Raw genomic sequence first — 18,463 nt, 5'->3', positions numbered from 1 at the left:
GTGTTTTCCAGCATAAATACTACAAATCACAGTAATTTAATGCTACAGGTCTGAATTAAGTTGACATTGGCAAGGACACTGCAACGTTAAGATCCCTACTCCACTGTGAATTCATCTTCTGCTCACATGTCTTGTAGCTAAGAATGGATTTGTACCGGGGCACCTGACCCAGGCAGCTGATCAAGTGTAACCCATCTGACCCATCCAGCACCGGAGCCAGCCTCTGCTCTTGCATCATTTATATTTTAGGGCAATGTACTGATTTGAATCCTACCCCTCATTGTAGCACCTGTTTTGAGAGGTGCTAGCCAGAGCAACATTTAGCACTAAATTCTCCCAACAAATCACAGGTAGAGTAAACAGCTTCTTCCCAAGCTACTGAAAAATCTTCAGCTCCTCAGAACTCTACAAAATATAACAGTTCTGCTTTGATGTGAAGGAATACATTGTTAGCATATTGCAGCTGAATGATAAAGCATAGAGATGCAGAGAGGTTGAAATATCACCAAATTACTGACACGGATTTTGTTTCTTTACCTCTCTTCTCATATGTATATTTGCACTTAGACAAAGTGAATTTTGTCCAGGTGATCGGCTCTATGAGTCAACATGTAAAAATTAACAGTTTGCTTAATTAGAGTTTGCAAATTTAACCTTTGAAAATCAAAATTCATAGAAGCATTCAGGTTGGAAAGGACCTGGCACAGTTGCTAAGTCTAAATTACTGCTTAAAGCTGTCTCAAAATAGAATTTAGACCAAAATCTAAGAATTCAGCCTTTAGCAGGTATTTTGACTTGAATATCTGTTCTCTTGGAGAACCCCACAACCTCTCTGGACAAGCTGCTCTAAAAACTACAAATTTTAATAGCACAAGAGAAAAAAATCTTGCATCTAGTGAGACCTTTCCAATAACAATTTATAACTTATCTCTCATGATGCTGCTGTACATCTCTGTAAAGAGCTTGGCTACATCTTTTCTGTAAGGTCACTGCAGATATTGGAAGTCTGCTGTCACCTTGGAGATGGAGGTAAATATTTATTTATCCCAGGGTAAATAAATCCCAGTTCTTCAGCCTCTTCTCATAGGCCAAGTGCTCCAGCTTCTGATCATCTTGTAGGCCTTCAACTGAATTTGATCCAGTCTTTCAATGTTTTTCCTGTGGAGGGGGTCCAAACCTGTTATAGAAAATTATATTTAAAGAGGAATAATCACTTCCCTTGATCTCCTGACTGCGCTCCTAGTTACACAACCCCTTCTTACTACTGCCAGGGTAACTGACAAATCTGGTATACACTATTGTCCAATAAATTCCCACCTCCTTCCAGAGCTGCTGTGCAGTAGTCCATAACCTAAGCTGATGCAGAACCATTCTTCCTGGGCATAGGGCCTTGTATTTCTTCTTGATGAAATTAACTGGGTCCCAATGCCCCAGTTCCCGGTCTCTCAAAAACCATAAAATTGATGGGTGTCTTCTCCTCCAGGTCACTGGTGAAGCTATAAACCAGTGCTGGTATAGGTCACAGAGGAACTACACTTCCCAAGCAGAGTAGTAACCATGGGTTATTACCTTTTGTCCTAGGGTAACTTTATGATGCCTGTATCCCCAATCGTCTGTTCTGTTTGTTCTGTATATTGAGTCCTGTGCCTTTAAGACTGGTTCTAAGAGCAAGGAGAAGCGCGGAGTTTGTTTTGAGAAAACTGCCTGACTCCTCCACATTCTTCTGCGGACAGCGTGTTCGGCGGAGGCTTGGAGAGACTGCAGGACAGATTTTTTTCTTTGCTTTTAGTTCGTTTCAGCTAGCTAGGGCAGGGAATTTCCCTGGACTGTTTTTTTCCTTTTTCTTGGAACTGTTTAAACCTGCTCTGGACTGAAAACCCAGGGGAGCACTGGGGGTTGCACCTGCGGCCCACCGGGGCCTGGACCTCGGCATTTTCCAGCAGCGCCGGAGGGACTGGGACTGAGGAGAGGCACTGAGAGAGAGCCGAGCTACACCCACGGCAAGGACTTTCTAAATTTGCCATCTCACTTCAGAAGGAGAGGTTTTATTGTTTCATACTATTCATTCTTTATACTTGTATGCACTTCATTTGTTTAGTAAAATAGTTTTTTTCCACTTTTCTCCAAAGAGGGTTTTGGGTTTTTTTTTCCGGACCGGTTGGAGGGAGGGGCCACGTGGGTCTGCTTCCTTAGAGGGATCCTATACAGGGGTTTTCTCCCAAATTTGTCCCAAACCAGGACACCTTTTGAGCTGAATGATCCGACCAGTTTAACATCTTAGTAATTCCCTCATCTAAACTGTGATGTTCCTACTTGGATGCAAGGGAAGTTGTTTTGAAACCCCTGCTAAGGTCATTGTAGATGACACTCATTATGCCCCCTCCACCTACAAATCTACCTGTTTCATCATAGAGAGCAGGTTGATTTTTACATTTTTGTTGGCTCTTCCAAATCACCCTCTTCTTCATGTGCCCAAAAACTAACATCACTCAATTATTTTCCCAGGGATTGAAGCAAGGATGACCAGCCTAGAGTTCCTTGGGTTGTCTTTCTTGATATGTCTGAAGGTTGATAGGAATTTTGTCTTCCTGCAGTAATTAGTGACTTTTCTTGATCTCCATGACCTCTCAAAGATGATGGATAAAGGCCAGCTCATCCACATTTTCTCTAAGCACTGCTGGATGCCTCAGAGCTGGTCCTGCAGACTGATAGGGGTCAAGGTTTCTCAAGAGAACTCTGACCTGATCCTCTCCCACTACTGGCAGTTTCTGTTCTCCTTCAATCCTGTGTGTCTAGTCAGAGGCATGGGAGACTTTGTCACTGAACAGTGGGGCAATGAGTTACAGCCTTATCTGCATCTGCTGTCACTATTTAGCAGCACCTGCTTAGCACAGTATCCCTTTTTATTTCTGATACAGCTCTAGAGGCTCTTGTTGTATTTGATATCCCTTGCCAGGTTGAACTCTTGCTTTACTTGCAGTTTCAGTTCTAGCTGAGGTTTGGTTTTCCTAAAACCATCTCTGCTTGTCTAAGCAAGGCTTAGTATCCTCTTTTTCCTTTTGTATGTTGGCCTTCTGTCCATGTCCTTTTAGCAAAGGAATTCAGTCACAAGAACATCCAAGATGTTCTCCTGAGAATTAACATTTTTCTGGGTATTGAGCATTGTTGTGCTTTGAGGAGGCAGTTCTTAGAAATCTGCCAGGCTTCCTAAACTCCCTTGTTTCTCAACACTGTCTTCCATGGGACCCCTCCTACCAGTTCCCCAGAACAGTCTTCCCTCACTCAGCCTGACACCTCTTCTTTAGAATAGCTCCTAGAAACTGCTTCATGTAAATGGCACTCCCTCTAGCAACTTCTTCCATGCCTACCCCTCCTAAAGAGGCTGTACCATTCACCCTAACTGCATGTCAATCCTACAAGCCATTCATTCCACTGCATCAGTTATCCCAAAGAAGCTATGGGAGCTCTGCGTTGAGCACATGCTGAGCTCCAGCTCCTCCTGTTCATTTCCCAGGCTGTGCTTTCTGTGCACAGGCACTTGAGGTTGGCCCTCAGGGTGGGATTTAGCCTTTCTTAGGATGGTTCATCCTGTTAACTTACCCTACATACTAACTATAACCTCTGTTCCCTTATTTAACTACAAAGTTGCTTTCTCATATCCTGGTCCATGTAGTTTAAAGCCTTCCTCATTAGGTTGGCAAGCTTGCTGTAATTGTTTTTGCTTATAATCACTGCCTGCAACAAGATGTAGTTGCCTTCTACTTCTTTCTTGAATTGTATGCAACAGCATAACAAAGATCAGTTATGAATGCTGGACATATTGATAAACAAGGAAGAATCTTTTTCTACATTAATACAAATGTCAATAAAATCCCTTTGCTTTGCAATGAAATAACAAGCAGAGATGACACGGCTAGAGAGAAGGATGACTTTGCACCTATATAGGCTTCAGGCTGATGCAATGACTTCTTGATGCCACTGAGCAGCCCAAGAACAGGTCTGACATGTTTCACAATTAGAATACTTCAGGATCAAAAAGTATAAAGACTTGAAATCCCCAAGCTATGCCAACTCCTACAATTGAAGATCTGGGCCTATAAGCAAAACATCCAGCTGTCAGAGTCAAGAGTCAACCAACCAGACTTAAAGTGTAAGCAGCTAAAACTGCACAGAAACAAAACATTAACATACTGAAATTAGGTATGTTTATTAGCAATAGTTTCAGCACAAATGAGAAGGCAAGAGGGACAAGCTAAGTGAAAACAAGATTGCCCCTATCAGGACATCAGAAACGTGAACTCATGAAGCTGGTGAGAAGCTGAAGCTTTAGTTTCAGAAAATGTCTCTGGCTGTAGAAGTCCTGTTGTTTTGGCTGGCACCTTTATATTCTAGAAACAACAGCTTAATCCTAAAGGCACACATATCTTCACTGATCAATAAATGGAGCACTGGAATGCTGTATGCAATTCATTTTAGCTTGTGTCTGGGATATATTGCTGGCATGCAGTGTGTGGGGCTGTGCCAGATGGCAGGGTTGGCAACAGCAAAGTTGCTCAGTGGGCATCTCACTACCATTTCTTTCTAAGATGGAACTCTGGGAGAGAAATGGCAGCTAAAACTTATTCAGCTGTGTTTTTACGGGTATGATGTGTAACATGCCACTTGGCAACAACCTGCTTCAACTTCAGCACCTAAATATATTAAGAGCCAATCTTTTTAGGAAAGTCTATGATATTTTTGAAAATGGGAATTCAGATGACTAAGAGCATTTACCAACAGGCTGAAGCAAATATAATTGCACAAAATTGCCATATACTTTCTACCACTATCTGCTTAGCCCCTCTGCTGAGTACAAGGAATGGAATGCATACACGTTCTCAGCTGCTTAAATGCAAAGTCCCAGGGCTTAGATTAAAGGCACCTTGGTCAGCAGTTTAAAGTAAAGCCCTCAGACTTCTCACTGACATGACTGGGATGTGGGTGTGTGTCCCAACTTGCCTGCTCTCCAGCGGGAGCAGCAATCTTCAACAGTGGGGAAACAGTGGGAAATGATAACATCTCACACAGCAGTTCTACTGCAAAGAGAATGTGTGCCAAAGACTTCAGGGATGAAGGCTGAGTTGCTTAAAGATACACATAGTATGGGAATTTACAATACATCCACTTGAATACAAGGCCTTTGTCTTTCACTCAATCAACAAATATTTATGAAAAATGTCAGCAATCACTCCTCTAGGTCTCTAGTTACTCAAGCTTTACTTTGAAGAACTAGGAACACATCAAGTGTGGAAAATCACTAATGAGCAGACAAACTGACTTAGTTCCCTTGAAAACGTTTCCCCAGTGGCAGTGGGAAAAATATTCCCATTTATGGATGGAACTCTATCAAGGAATGGGAAGTAGAAAATAAGGGAAAAATTACATTCAAATAATTATTTTTGTGATTTCAGAGGAAAAGTGTAAAGCTTGGATCTTAGTCAAAACTGAGATTGAAGGTATGGATTAGGGACAAATGTCTATTTTGAATTAAATTGCTAGTTGATTCTTGCCTTAAAAGTCAAAACAACGCTATGAGGTGCAGTGACTATAATTAATGGAAAGTAATTTGTAGATATACAATCACGCCTTTTTTTTTTTTTTTTAAACATGCAAAACTAATCTCACAAACCTAAATGCAAAATAACAATTGAAAAATGTGTCCTTTAGACTTGAGATGAATTTAAATAAAAATATGTATTGGATGTGCACATTAATAAAGCCTGTTAAGCTCAGTAGAATACTTTTTATTCATCTGTGCTTCATCAAGCAGGTTCACGACCTCTACAGAACTGCAGCAGCTCCCTCTGTTCTGAAAACTGCATGGGGGAAGATGGTAAATATTATTTTGTGATTAGAAAATGTTACTGGAATTGTCATAGAGAAATATTTAATGTGGAGAGTGTGGTTCAGGAATTAAAACATACACAGCAGGAGAAAAAGCAGCATGGAGCAAATTTTACTCCTGGTGACAAGCAAGTAAAATTTAAGGATTGTCTATGACATTGAAAACAATGTGCCATAGTTATACAGTTATCACTGAGCTCATGAAGATACTTAAGCACCTGCCTAACTTAAACCATGTGAGGATTCTCATTGTTTTAGATGAGACAAAATGGATATTTTAAATACAAGCAGATGATTAAACATCTTGTTGAATTGGTATTGGAGAACAATACAGTTGAATGATTTTTGTTGCTGTCAAATAAGCATACATATAAATAACCAAATGTGCTAAATATCCACATCAATGACATTTGATGAGAAGCACAGGAAACACTTTGTGCAGAACATTATTCTAACATAATACATTAAATATGTGATGCAATACTTATTAAAAGCTCAATACACCAATTGTGTTAGCAGTTCCTTTCCTGATTTCACTGCAGTTTGCAGGAGTATGTGTATCCATGTGTGCTTTACTACTAACCAATCTACCCTGCTCTTTTCACGGATTACACACCAACCTATCTTTGCAGATGTGAGAGCCAAGTGGGTTGGTTGAAATATAAAAAGAGAAGCATGGTGCTGTGTCTCTCATTAAAATCCCAAATATGACAAGGATAGACAAGAATGTCAAAACAGCTCCTTAACAAAATCATCTCCCATAGGGCTAATTCAAAATCTCTTCTCCTCCTTTTCAAATTACCCCCACCTAAAGGACTCAGAAGACTCTGAGCTCCACTGGAGTCATGGAAAACATTGCTTCTGCCTCCCACAAACTGCAGCAAAGTCAAGCCTTAACCATTATTTTTCAAAGTTTTCAATTTGAGAGTTTCAGTGATATGTTGATATAATCATTGATTCTGCAGTATAATTTTTTCCCATTGGTGAAATATTCTTGATTAGCATATTGTTGCCATATACTTGTATTACATGTTCTGTCATTATCAAATGGAGACAAAGGTAGTAATGATGCCTGTGTCAGCACACACCCACAATTGCTTATGCTCAAATCCTCCTCATCTACAAAATTCAAATCACCATAAAGGTTCCCTGCAGCTAAATATTGCTTTCGCATAATTGCCAGGAAAGGGCTTCCTAAATTACAGGACAGAATAAATTATAGGAGAATCGTGTTCCTTACAATTCAAGGGGGGAATTAACACAGTCTGTAAAGACTCCCCAAAATTACTAATCTGAATTTAAATTTTACATTTAATTAGAGAAAGTTAAACTCAATGAAAAAGTTCTCTGCTCTTAAGAATGTCTGCTCTAGAGAGAAATAATATGAGCTTTCTAGACTTTTAATAGATGCTTTAAATAAGTGTTCTATTTATTAATTACTAAAAATGCAATGACCCCTATAGTTTTCATTCAGAGGAAAACTTAACAGGAAAATAATATGAACCTCAACAGACTGCTTGAGTTATCTGTCCCTTCTTTAATCTGAGAGATTACTCAACAAAACCAATGTTCATTCAACAACATTCATGAAATCTGTTGTGGATTACCAATATCATCAGTTAAACCTGTTTCAAATTTATTGCTTTCATTCAGGTTAAATAATAAAAGAGTCCATTTGTACCACCACATGTATATACACGAATTCAGCTTTCATCATTCTCTACAGGTTTAATCCTGTGATTTATGTTTTTTAACACAGTTTTGGGCAAATCGGTTAAAAAAATTCAGCCAGACTGATAGAAGAGTTAGACTGGATTACTGTGATGTGTGCCATGTTTAAAACCAGTCTGTTCTGTTTGGAGAAAAGGAAAAGTCAAGTATTTTAATACTGTAACCCTGCTTGAAGTTCTAATAATTTTAATGGCTTTAGCAAAGGAGAGCTGAGTAAGGGTGGGTGAGTTCAAAGACAATAATCTTTATTATTAGAAATATGTTAGAACAACAAAGAAGCAAAGTTTCTTTTTTCTTCTTTTTCTTTAGTCACAGCAGGAATAGCTGTCTAGATTAGAGTTTTCTGACGTTTAAACAGTTACAGCAGTGGCTACATGTTAATTTTTTCAATTCTCTGTTTTAAGCCTCTGTTTTGACACTCTCTCCATCTACCAATATTAAAAAAAAAAAAAAAAAAAAACACCAAAACCAAGGCACCAAAAACAAACACACATGCAGAAAATTAAATGTAAAATGCTTCTCTTATGTTTTATATCACAGCTAAATTTTTTCATTTAAATTAAACCAAATTGAATTGAAAGGCTGCACAACATAGCTGAGGGTTTTGCTAATGAGATACAAACCTTTCTGTCTTTAGGTTACTGGTTCAAATCCAGGCAAGTCTAGAAACAGCTGAAAGCTTTTAACCACCTGATGGCTATGCAATACTTTAACATGAAATGAGTTTGTCAATCAAAATCCAACTTCAGGAACTAAGTGTTCCCACCATAAAAATAACCATCACACAACTAGAATTATTTGCAGCCTTCTGAAAGTTCAAAAATTAATGACTCTGCACCTTTTGAACTGATATTTTAGATTAAATGACCTATGTTGAAATATGTAAAGAGTGAAATATGGAGAAGTTTACATTGCTGATACATTTGCGAACATAGCTTTTCTAGGTAAAAGAGGTTTAAATTACTTTCCTTCCTTAAACCTCCTGCCTCCTCTCTCATTAGCATCAGGCAGTGTAACATGTGCTCCTAGAGTAATTTACACAGTCCTATCAAGGGGAGAGGAGAGATACACACAAAAATAAAGTTCTTTATTTGCCAGATGAAGACATAAAATATTTTAATTTCCATGTTCACCAGCTCCTGAAGAAAAATAAAACTTCTGAAGGCTTTGAAGGAATGTCAGTAACCTGTGACATCTTCCTACAATTCAGGCAGGTTTTTTTTTTTTTTTGCATGTAAATAATTCCTCACTTCCAAGAATAATTGATCATACTTGAACAAAAATGTTTTTACTGAGTGATAGACACTGATCTTCACCTCCTCCACCAATCAAAGGGCAGAACTTCAATTTAAACTAAATAAGGATAATTTAAAAATTTTGCTTAACTGGAATTTTTATTATCTCATCAACTTTTTTTACTTTTTAATATCATGAAGATGTGAGAAGCTCAGACAATAGGAGAATGTGCTATAGGAACCAAGCCCAAGCTCAAAAATTAAATTTAAAGGAACTTCCCATCCTAGCACTGAGACAAAACCAGAACTTCATGGTGCTGATTTTAAGTAAAAGGAGGCTGGAAAATTTTGGCAGTTGAATCACTTTTTTGCAGATTGGAGACAAAGAGTTCGAGTGAATGGGGTGACATCAGACTGATGACCTGTCGCTAGTGGGTGTTCCACAGGGCTCCATCCTCAGCCCTGTGCTCGTCAACATCTTCATAAACGACTTGGATGACTTGGACTCAAAGGAATACTGAGTAAGATTGCAGATGACACTGAAGTGGGAGGAGCTGTTGACTCCCTCACGCGCAGAGCAGCCTTGCAGAGAGCCTTGACAAATTAGAGAGATGGGCAATCACCAACTGAATAAAATTTAACAAGGGCAAGGGCCAGATTCTGCACCTGGGCCAGGGCAGCCCTGGTTGTGTGTACAGACTGGGGAATAAGGTGCTGGAAAGCAGCGTCGTGGGAAGAGACCTGGGGGTCCTGGCTGAGGTCAAGTTGAGACAGCCACACCCTTGCAGCCAAAACCATATCCGGGGGGGCATCAGGAAGAGCACCACCAGCCGGGCAAGGGAGGGGATTGAATAAAATTTAAATAATGTCGCTGGCTGGAGTTGGGTTGTTTTGGAATTCCAAGGAGGATTTGAAAATCACTTAACCATTCTCTTCCCTTCTTTCACCATGTGAATTCAGACAAGACACCCTCTTTTCTATGGCACCGGTTACTTAGTAAATTCCAATGCTTTTACAAATCCTAACACTACAATATTTACGTTTAAAAGCTCAGAGAAACAGTGATGCCATTTCTGAGAAATAGAGAGGAGTAAAATCTAACTTGAGTTCTTATCAGACTGGAGCAAATTAGAGTAATTAACATTTTGAATAATCCTATTATCTTCAGAACTGCACTGGTACTTATTAAGAATCAAAAACCTATTTCTGCTTCAATACTCTACTTCTTGTACACTAAGTGAAATTAATTTCATGGGGACAATCACAGTCCACATTAGTGCACATGGTGCAAGTGGCCTTTAAAATGGTGCAAAAACATTTATAAGGTTGCAAAACAATCCTGAGTTTTCTGATGTGGTGGTTTACTTCTGAGGTAATAAATCCTGCAAAATTATAGAAGATGACCTGCAGTGAATTTGAGTACAAACAATCCTCTACCCCTGTGAAAATACAAGATTGGACTCTCCAACTTCAAAAATACCTTTTATTACGTTTTCTAGCCAGGATGTTCAAAGAGCCAATGATTACATTAATTTTAATCATCTTGAGTTCAGATTTTAGCTGCTTTTATGTCTTTTATGATATGTGGCTATCAGCCTTTTTTTCTTTTTAAATAAAACATTCATTTGTTTAGCTTTTGACAAGTACATGGCTATAACAAAACCTTATAGTCTTACTGGAAGTTAGTGGAAAATGTAGCCTTCAGAAAGAGACTGGGATGTGCTTTAGCACTTGTGCTGTATTCCCCAGTATATTTATATTGCACAGCCAGCTCAAGTGATTGGCATCTACATCTGAACTCACAGCTTAGCTCAGCCTAAGTTGAAAGATTCCTACAGCAAGGTCTTTCTCTGCTATACATCCTGCTATTTCTGCATATCCAAAGGGTGTAGCAAAGTTGTTTTTAAGATAAAATGTTCTCAAATTCTTTCCCAACAAGAAAGTTCATTACTACGGTGGGTGTCTTGCCCAAAAGATTTGCTGAACAGGCAATCAGCACTCAGAAAACTGTCACTTGTTAAGTACCCACCCTCAATAAAATACAGCTTGGTCTTTAACTTAAACCCTCCAGTTTCACAATCAGTGACATAAATTGCTGTGAATAGGGGCCAGACCACTTTGCACAATAGGAAAGGGGATGGACACAGTCATGCTGGGGCTAAAACTATAAAGATGACTGTAGAGATGAGATGACATAATTAGGGAGAAATTGTGGAGAGTCTAAACAACACGGATGGGTTCTGAAAAATCACTCAGTTGTACCAATAAACTGGCAGAACAAATCAGTTTAAATAAGCTGGAGAAGCAAAGCACAGCTGGAACGACCAATTGATTCATTGGGTCATGATGCACTCATTAGATCAACCTTGTCCCAGCTTTCCTCAGCTCTGCTTACTGAAGCTTGGAGACCTCCATAGAACCATGCCCCAATTCACTAAGGCCTTTTCCAGTCATTCCTTCTTCCTTCTGCTCAGTGGAGGAAAGGCACTTGCTTTATTAAAGGCTCTCTGTAGCACTAAGGGGGATAAATGTGCTTCCTAGACCCTAAAAACAAGATTGAACTTTTCAGTGCAGACATGAATAAGGCATAACATGTAATAGCAGTGTATTTTCCAAGACTGAAACTCTGGGGGAAAAAAGATCACAGGTTCCTGAAAGATTTGTTGCAGGTAAGGAGGGATCAGTTCAGAGATAGTCTACAGTCTCCGTTACACAGAGTGGTCACTTCTAGCTGTGTAATTAACATAGCAAGACAACTTCTACATGGCTAAGACAAAAATCATCCTTCTCCTTCCCTTTCATTGCTCCACAACAGCTACATTATTGCAGTTATCAAAGTCAGTTTCCCCCCCTTATCTGGCTTGCTAGCTGTCCTAATTGCCTATAGAACAGGGCTTATGTGGGGAAGGGAAAAGAGCGCTGGTACAAAGGCCAAGTTTGTCCTTCCTTCCTTCCTTCCTTCCTTCCTTCCTTCCTTCCTTCCTTCCTTCCTTCCTTCCTTCCTTCCTTCCTTCCTTCCTTCCTTCCTTCCTTCCTTCCTTCCTTCCTTCCTTCCTTCCTTCCTTCCTTCCTTCTATACAGTTACACATAAAGAAGAAATGGATGTGAGGAAATAGCCTGGCTCAATGTACAGCCTTTAGTTTGGACAGCTGGAACAAGTAAGTGAGTGAGCAGCATTAGCTTTTGTTCCCTTACTTGGCTGATTAATCAGGGAAGACATACAGAATAGGTGTAAAGGGATATGACAAGAATTTGGACCTACTTTCCATTTTACTAAGAACTGCAAAGATGGGAGTGAATGAAATTTAGAAATATGTTGATGCGTTGTGCTCTCTTGCCTCCAACGCTTTGGAAGCTTTACTGACAAGTTGCAAAGTCTTCATTGGAATTCAGCAAGCTGTGATGAGAAGACCTTGCTTTCCAAATGCTTGAAAGAAAGACTGACAACAGACAGACAGAAAAAAAATTAATACACTGCTTCTTGTCAGTCCTTCAGGATTTTTGAATAGCAATTTGGCATCCTTTGCCATTTTAGTAAACTGAGAAGAAATGTAGGTTTGAAAATTGAGAAAGGACTTGAAGCAAACTTGCCTTTGACAAATCTTTCATTACAGAAAATCCAAAATGTGGCTACAAATGTTAGCTAAAGATGCCTTGCTGACAAGCAGAACCACTTATTACCCACGTTCTGTATGTAGCACTTACTGAATAAGGTGTGTGCTAGTGGCAAGAATGTTTGATAACGTTAGAAACAGCTGTGAACATCAATCTGCCACTGCTCCAGGACAGAGGAGTTTCTATTTCTAATAGCAGCACCTGTCTTGGGCTTCTCACTTATACTGACCCTTGAGTGGCCCGCTTAATGAAAAGGGAAGGAATTCAACAGGACTCTTTCAGGAGTTAATGAAACTACCCACACTGATGCAACCACAGTTTGGGTGGCATGGAGTAGCATAAAAAAGATAATTATATATTCTCTTCAGCCTGGATGAAAGGATGTTTGCTAGTCTTTCTGAATTTCAGTCAATGAGTGTTCATGCTTTTAATTCATACGTGTTCTCTCATGCGCTCTGCCTTATTGTGGTGAGTAGAGGCACCACAAAACTGATGCACAAGAGCTGATGCAGCTCTATTAAAGCAGTGAGAGTGTTGGGCCTCTTTGGGGAGAGTCTCCACCTCCATGGCGAGGAAAAGTCCTCTGCCTTGCAGCTCCCCAGGGCCCAGAGTCTCAACCAGAGCAAGGCAGGTAAGGTTATGATGTTTAAAGGACACAGCAGCTATGTGGGAAAGGAGTTAGCACATACACTTACTACCCAGCTCTGGGCCACCACTGGGTTTAGCCGGAGTTTGCCAGCAGATGTTAGGTTTTAAATATTTGACAGCACAGCTAGGGACACCTGTCTTGACGTCTCACCCTTCATTCACCCATTTAATGCAAAATTTGACCTTGTGTCCTGAATATGCCAGGAGAGACAGGCATAACCCTTTACTTAATACAACCCTTCTCTGTAACCAGATGTTTTAATACAACCAACACTATTTAAAACAACAAAAACATATCTCATTATTGTCTGAGGAGAAAAATGGGGCTCTATATAGCACACATTTATATTCTGCAATAAAATTGGCATCTGGCAAAAAAGAGATCAATGTGCATGTTACATGACTTTACAGATTTCATGTGAATAATGAAGAAAGTATTAAGTGAAAGAAGCACTGAAATTACCACTGTTGATAATTTTTCAAGAGCAGAGAATAATTTCTTCAGAAAACAAGAGGCACTATTCATTCCATTCTATCACTTGAGCTCTGCTCTCTTTTTTTCTTTCCCTGGAATTAGTTTGAAAAAATTCAAGGATCCCAGCTGTTTAATAATGATGTTGTTGTATTCATGCAAATCCCCCAGACCTTATGTCAACATTTAATTTTACAATAAATATAAAAATAAGGCTAGTAGCATCTGTAGTCCCCTGGGTTGTAGCTGGAAAATCATCCAAAACACCCCTCTCCCTCTTCCCTCCTGAACATCCTTGCTGCTTAGGAGGTAATAATAGTCAAAAGGAAAATGTTAACATTCGTGTGGTGTATTGAGAGAAGTTTATAGATATTGACAGTAGTGCTCACGAAATAGATTATATCAAAACACCAAATATATTACCATTACCCCAGTGGTAAGCTTTTATAAATTGAAGTCAAATATGTAATCGTTGAACTCTGCAAGGACGATAAAGGCATCATAGAAAGAACTTCAAGCACTATGAATTTAGAGAAGAAACTGTTCCCACTAGCCATTTACTCTTAATGAATTTTAAAGGAAAAACCTACTTATTTACTGAATGACAGCTCAGAAAGAATTTATAAATTCTGAGCTGTTTGCATAAAGAATGCAGTACCTATACCTCCCTCTAAAAGTTTTGGCAGTGCACTGAACCCCCAAAAAAGCAAAGACAATTTGAATTGTCATAAAAACAGGTGCTTAAATCCTAAGAACCAAGTATGTCACAGAAGAAAACCAATTGATTGTAAATATGATTGGGCAAAAATTACTCCAAAACCAAATGAAATGAAATGAAATGAAATGAAATGAAATAAAATAAAGTTATGCCAAGAATATGAAATTTTAAAAACACAGTAGAACATTTAATACAGAAAATTCTATTTTAAAAATATTCTTCATCCAGTCCCATAGGAATTTCTTATAAGAAAATACTTGTTCAAAATACAATACATGTTCCTCGAATGTCAACACAACAGATTGTTAAGCAGTATTTAAAAAAAAAAAAAAAAAAAAAAAAAAAAATCACTCCTAATTCTGAACTTTGAAAGACCAAAGCAACAGACTGCCTACTTCAATACATGCAGAAAGCTAAAACTAGACATGCTGGAGTCAGTGAGAAGTACACCAGCATCCCCCTATGTCGTAGTATTAAAGAGAAAACACTTCAAACACTGGGATTGCTGGTAGCCCTGGCAGCCTTGATGAATCTCTTGTTTCACCACATCAGTGGGAACTTCCCTGTTAATGTTCAAATGGGTCAGGATTGTACTTCGTGCATAAAAAGATGACCTCCACAGTAGGTTTGAAAGGTTGCATCTCTTAGGCAGCTAAAGCCCGAATGGGTGAGTAGGCTCTGGGAGGGACAGCAGGGATGTTTCCTTTGGCTCGGCCCCACGAAGATTCAGAATGTGTCACAAAGTCTTAGACTCAAAAGGCAGATACAAAGACACATCTGCTGTCTCGACCTAAAGCCTGTAGCAATAGTTGTGCACCATTTATACAGGTGCTTTGTAGTAAGAATCTGTCCTACAAACTTCTGTATGTCTCAAGCTAACAAAGCCTTTTCTTGCACTCTCAGCTCAAAACATCAGCACTTAACCTCACAAAAGACCTTTCTGGTTTTTTAAAAGAACCACTAATTTTTGTTGTTCACATTCAGGGATCCCTGTAAGGATTCTAATCCATGTGCATCTCCTTTTTGGCCTCCTATTGCTTCCCCAGACACTCCACATTCACTCTGCAGACTCTGCCCTGTGCTGTGCTTCCTTTGTCTCTTTGCAATTTCATACTTTCTCATCCAGACTGCTGCCTCTCCCTCAAACAGTCAACCCTTCTCCCCATTTCCCTAGTGCATCCAATAACCTCATACCCCTTCCACCAACTTGTCATTTTTTTTCATTAAGTTTCCTTATCCTCCCTTCCCACCCCTTATCATTGCTTAAGAACAGCCAGTAATACTAAAGCAATTGGGCTAACAAAAATCAAACCAAAAAGATTTCCTGGAAAATCTTTTACACTTTTCTTTTCACACTTGCCCCCCCCTCCTCACTCCATAAAGCTATATATGTTTACAGTGGCTTTGCTTCAGATGTGATTTGTGCTGATTAGATTAGGTTGCAAGATGCCAAAGATAGAGGCCTTGGATTGACTTTTATATTTGAAATGCCAGTCATGTAGGTATGTGTTATAAATGAAAGAATACTAAGACAATAATGAATACAGCAGTTGCATCTCTGTCATATCCTTCGCCTTGGAAATGCTGTGAAAGATTTTGAATGGGATTGTGCGTGAAAGGGTAAGTTTATCTTTCTAGTTCCATGTAGCTGGAGTCCCTGAGGAAGTGCTCAATACTAGTGAAAAGCTGAACAGCTTCTCGAAAGCCTTAGGGATCTTCTATCAGCCATGCCACATGTACCCCTGCTTTGTAAGTCATCCTCTTTTTTTTATCATTCTCTATTCTGTCTTAGTTGGAACTCCCATTGTATTAATTACATTTAGTTCAAGTATTCAGAGAACTGTGTAACGGGCATTATGTGTAGAGATATATCAAAAGAAAGTGCACGGATGAGAGATTGGAGATGCATCCGGTTTTCAGCTGCTTCAAATGAAGTACAAATACTGTAGATTTTAGTGGGGCATTAATGATTTCCAAACAGCATCTTTAGCTCTGGAACACTGATCCCAGCACAGTTACTTTGGCACCTAACTAAGCTCTCACATAAACTTGGGTCTAGAATGATAAATTTGATCTTGTGGATACCCTTAAGACATCAACAAAACAGGAACAAACAGCCAAGTTACCCAATTGGCTCTGGAAAAGTGTGTAAGAACCCCAATATCTGTTAAAAAAACCCCTGACATTAACATGTTTGAGGGAAGCCCAGTGAACCTGAGCGCGATATTCCAGCTTGGTCATGCATTTTTGATCTTTTCAGTATTTTGTTCTTTTCAGTATTTATAAATTAGAGGGAAAATGCACAAAGTAATCAAAGCAGGTGTGCACCTTTTAAAATGCAGACTTTAAGTTGATGTGAGACATGCAGAATTTGCTCTAGCTTTAAACAAGAGGATATTCTGCAGATCATTTACAGCTGTGCAAGAGATTGCAGTGCCATAATTTGCTCTGGACTGTAAATGCACTGGATCACACCACAAAGGAGCAGTGAGACCAGAATTTTCTCTTGCACACATACAAAATTCAGTATCCATAGCCAGCAGTCCCTGCAAGGCTGGCAACACTTGGAGGTTAGTACACCTGCCCCAGTTCCCAGCAATGCTCCCGAGAGCAGGTGCACAAGGTCTATGGTTTAGAAAGTCTCTTCACACCTGCGCCTCTTAACTAATGACCCTTTTTGTTTTCTCCTTTTTTGATCTCTTGAGAATGAGAGATGATGCTGACACAGCAGACAAGCAGGTGTGGCAACCCCAAGGAGAGGATAGAGAGGGCATGTGCCTGTGTGTGTGCCTGCCAACAAACCATTGATTTTGTCCTTTATCTTTATGCAGGTGACTTCTCAAGGGACTAACAAAAATACCTGTATTTTTAGAAGCTTGTGATTTCACTGGAGCCTTACATACATCCATGTTTCTTTGAGGTGGGAGGAACCAAGAGGCCCTTGAACCAATTCAGTTAATCCTGATCCTTGTACTTGGTTAAGCATGATCCTAAGTATTTTCTCAAGTACTTGCACGCTGTGATGTCCACGGGTGTCAGAACAAACACTCTCAGCTGAGCCGAATGTTATTTGGCCCATGGCCTGGAGCACTGTGGAAGAGCTAAGGAAGGCTATCCTGAGAGATCTGATAGCTCTCAAATCTTGGTCAATCAAGCAAGTATGTGAGGCAGACAGTATATACAGTCTGCTTCGTTTATCGCATACAAATAATCTTCTTTTGAATCTAGCTTTTATTCTGCTTGTAACCTTCTGTAAGTTATTCCTGATTTGTGGATATGTTTTCTGTTTTCAAGATTAATCTCGAGAAGTAGAAATAAACAGTTCTCCCAAGTGTCATCCATAAACTCCTGAATTTCATTGTTTATTCATTATTCTGTCTGAGAGCCATGTAAAAATCCTTGTTGTCTGGTAAGGGAGCTAAAATATTTCACACAAAATAATGATGCATACCACATGATCAATAGTGTGTAACAAATATTTTTGTTTGCACAAATACCTGCATTTTTACCAAGAAAACCCATGTAACAAGTAAGCAGAGCAATAAAAAAAAACCCTGTTTGTATTTAATAGCAATAAACACTCCTGCTAATGTGGTTTGACTGGATACAGATTCTGAATTCAATTGGATGTTTATACTCACAAATTCAATGTTGTGTGATTAATGCATAAGATCCTATGGGCAGAATATGTCATATTTGAAATAATCTGAATAGATTCAGTTTAAAGTCATTTGCCAATAATTTGTAATCAGTATATAATCTTTAATGATGATATTGCTGAACTTTGCCCATAAACCAGTAAGCAGTTTAAGAGCTACTTCTGTTTCATAAATTAAACATTATCTGGATAAATACACGTCAGTACAGAAGCATTTGTGTCTCATATCTTTTCCTTGATTTAAATGGGTTCATCCAATATCAGCTAGGTAGTGAACTTTGAAGCAGAGTCCACTGTAATAATAGTAAAGTTTAATGATGCATAGCTTTGTGAGACTGACAAATTCCCAGCCAAAGTATTGATTCCTGGAGAATTTATGAAGCACAGGCTCTGTTCTATGTCATTACGGTCCATTTTTGGCTGAAAGAATCATGTAAAATAGATTTTTAAATGAGTGGTAATAGCCAGACATAAAGAAGGTATTGATGTGTGTCATGAAGGGT

This window comes from Hirundo rustica, chromosome 9 (assembly GCF_015227805.2).
Source record: "Hirundo rustica isolate bHirRus1 chromosome 9, bHirRus1.pri.v3, whole genome shotgun sequence".
Lineage (NCBI taxonomy): Eukaryota > Metazoa > Chordata > Aves > Passeriformes > Hirundinidae > Hirundo > Hirundo rustica.
The sequence above is the reverse complement of the archived record's forward strand: the minus strand, read 5'-3'. Positions refer to the sequence as shown.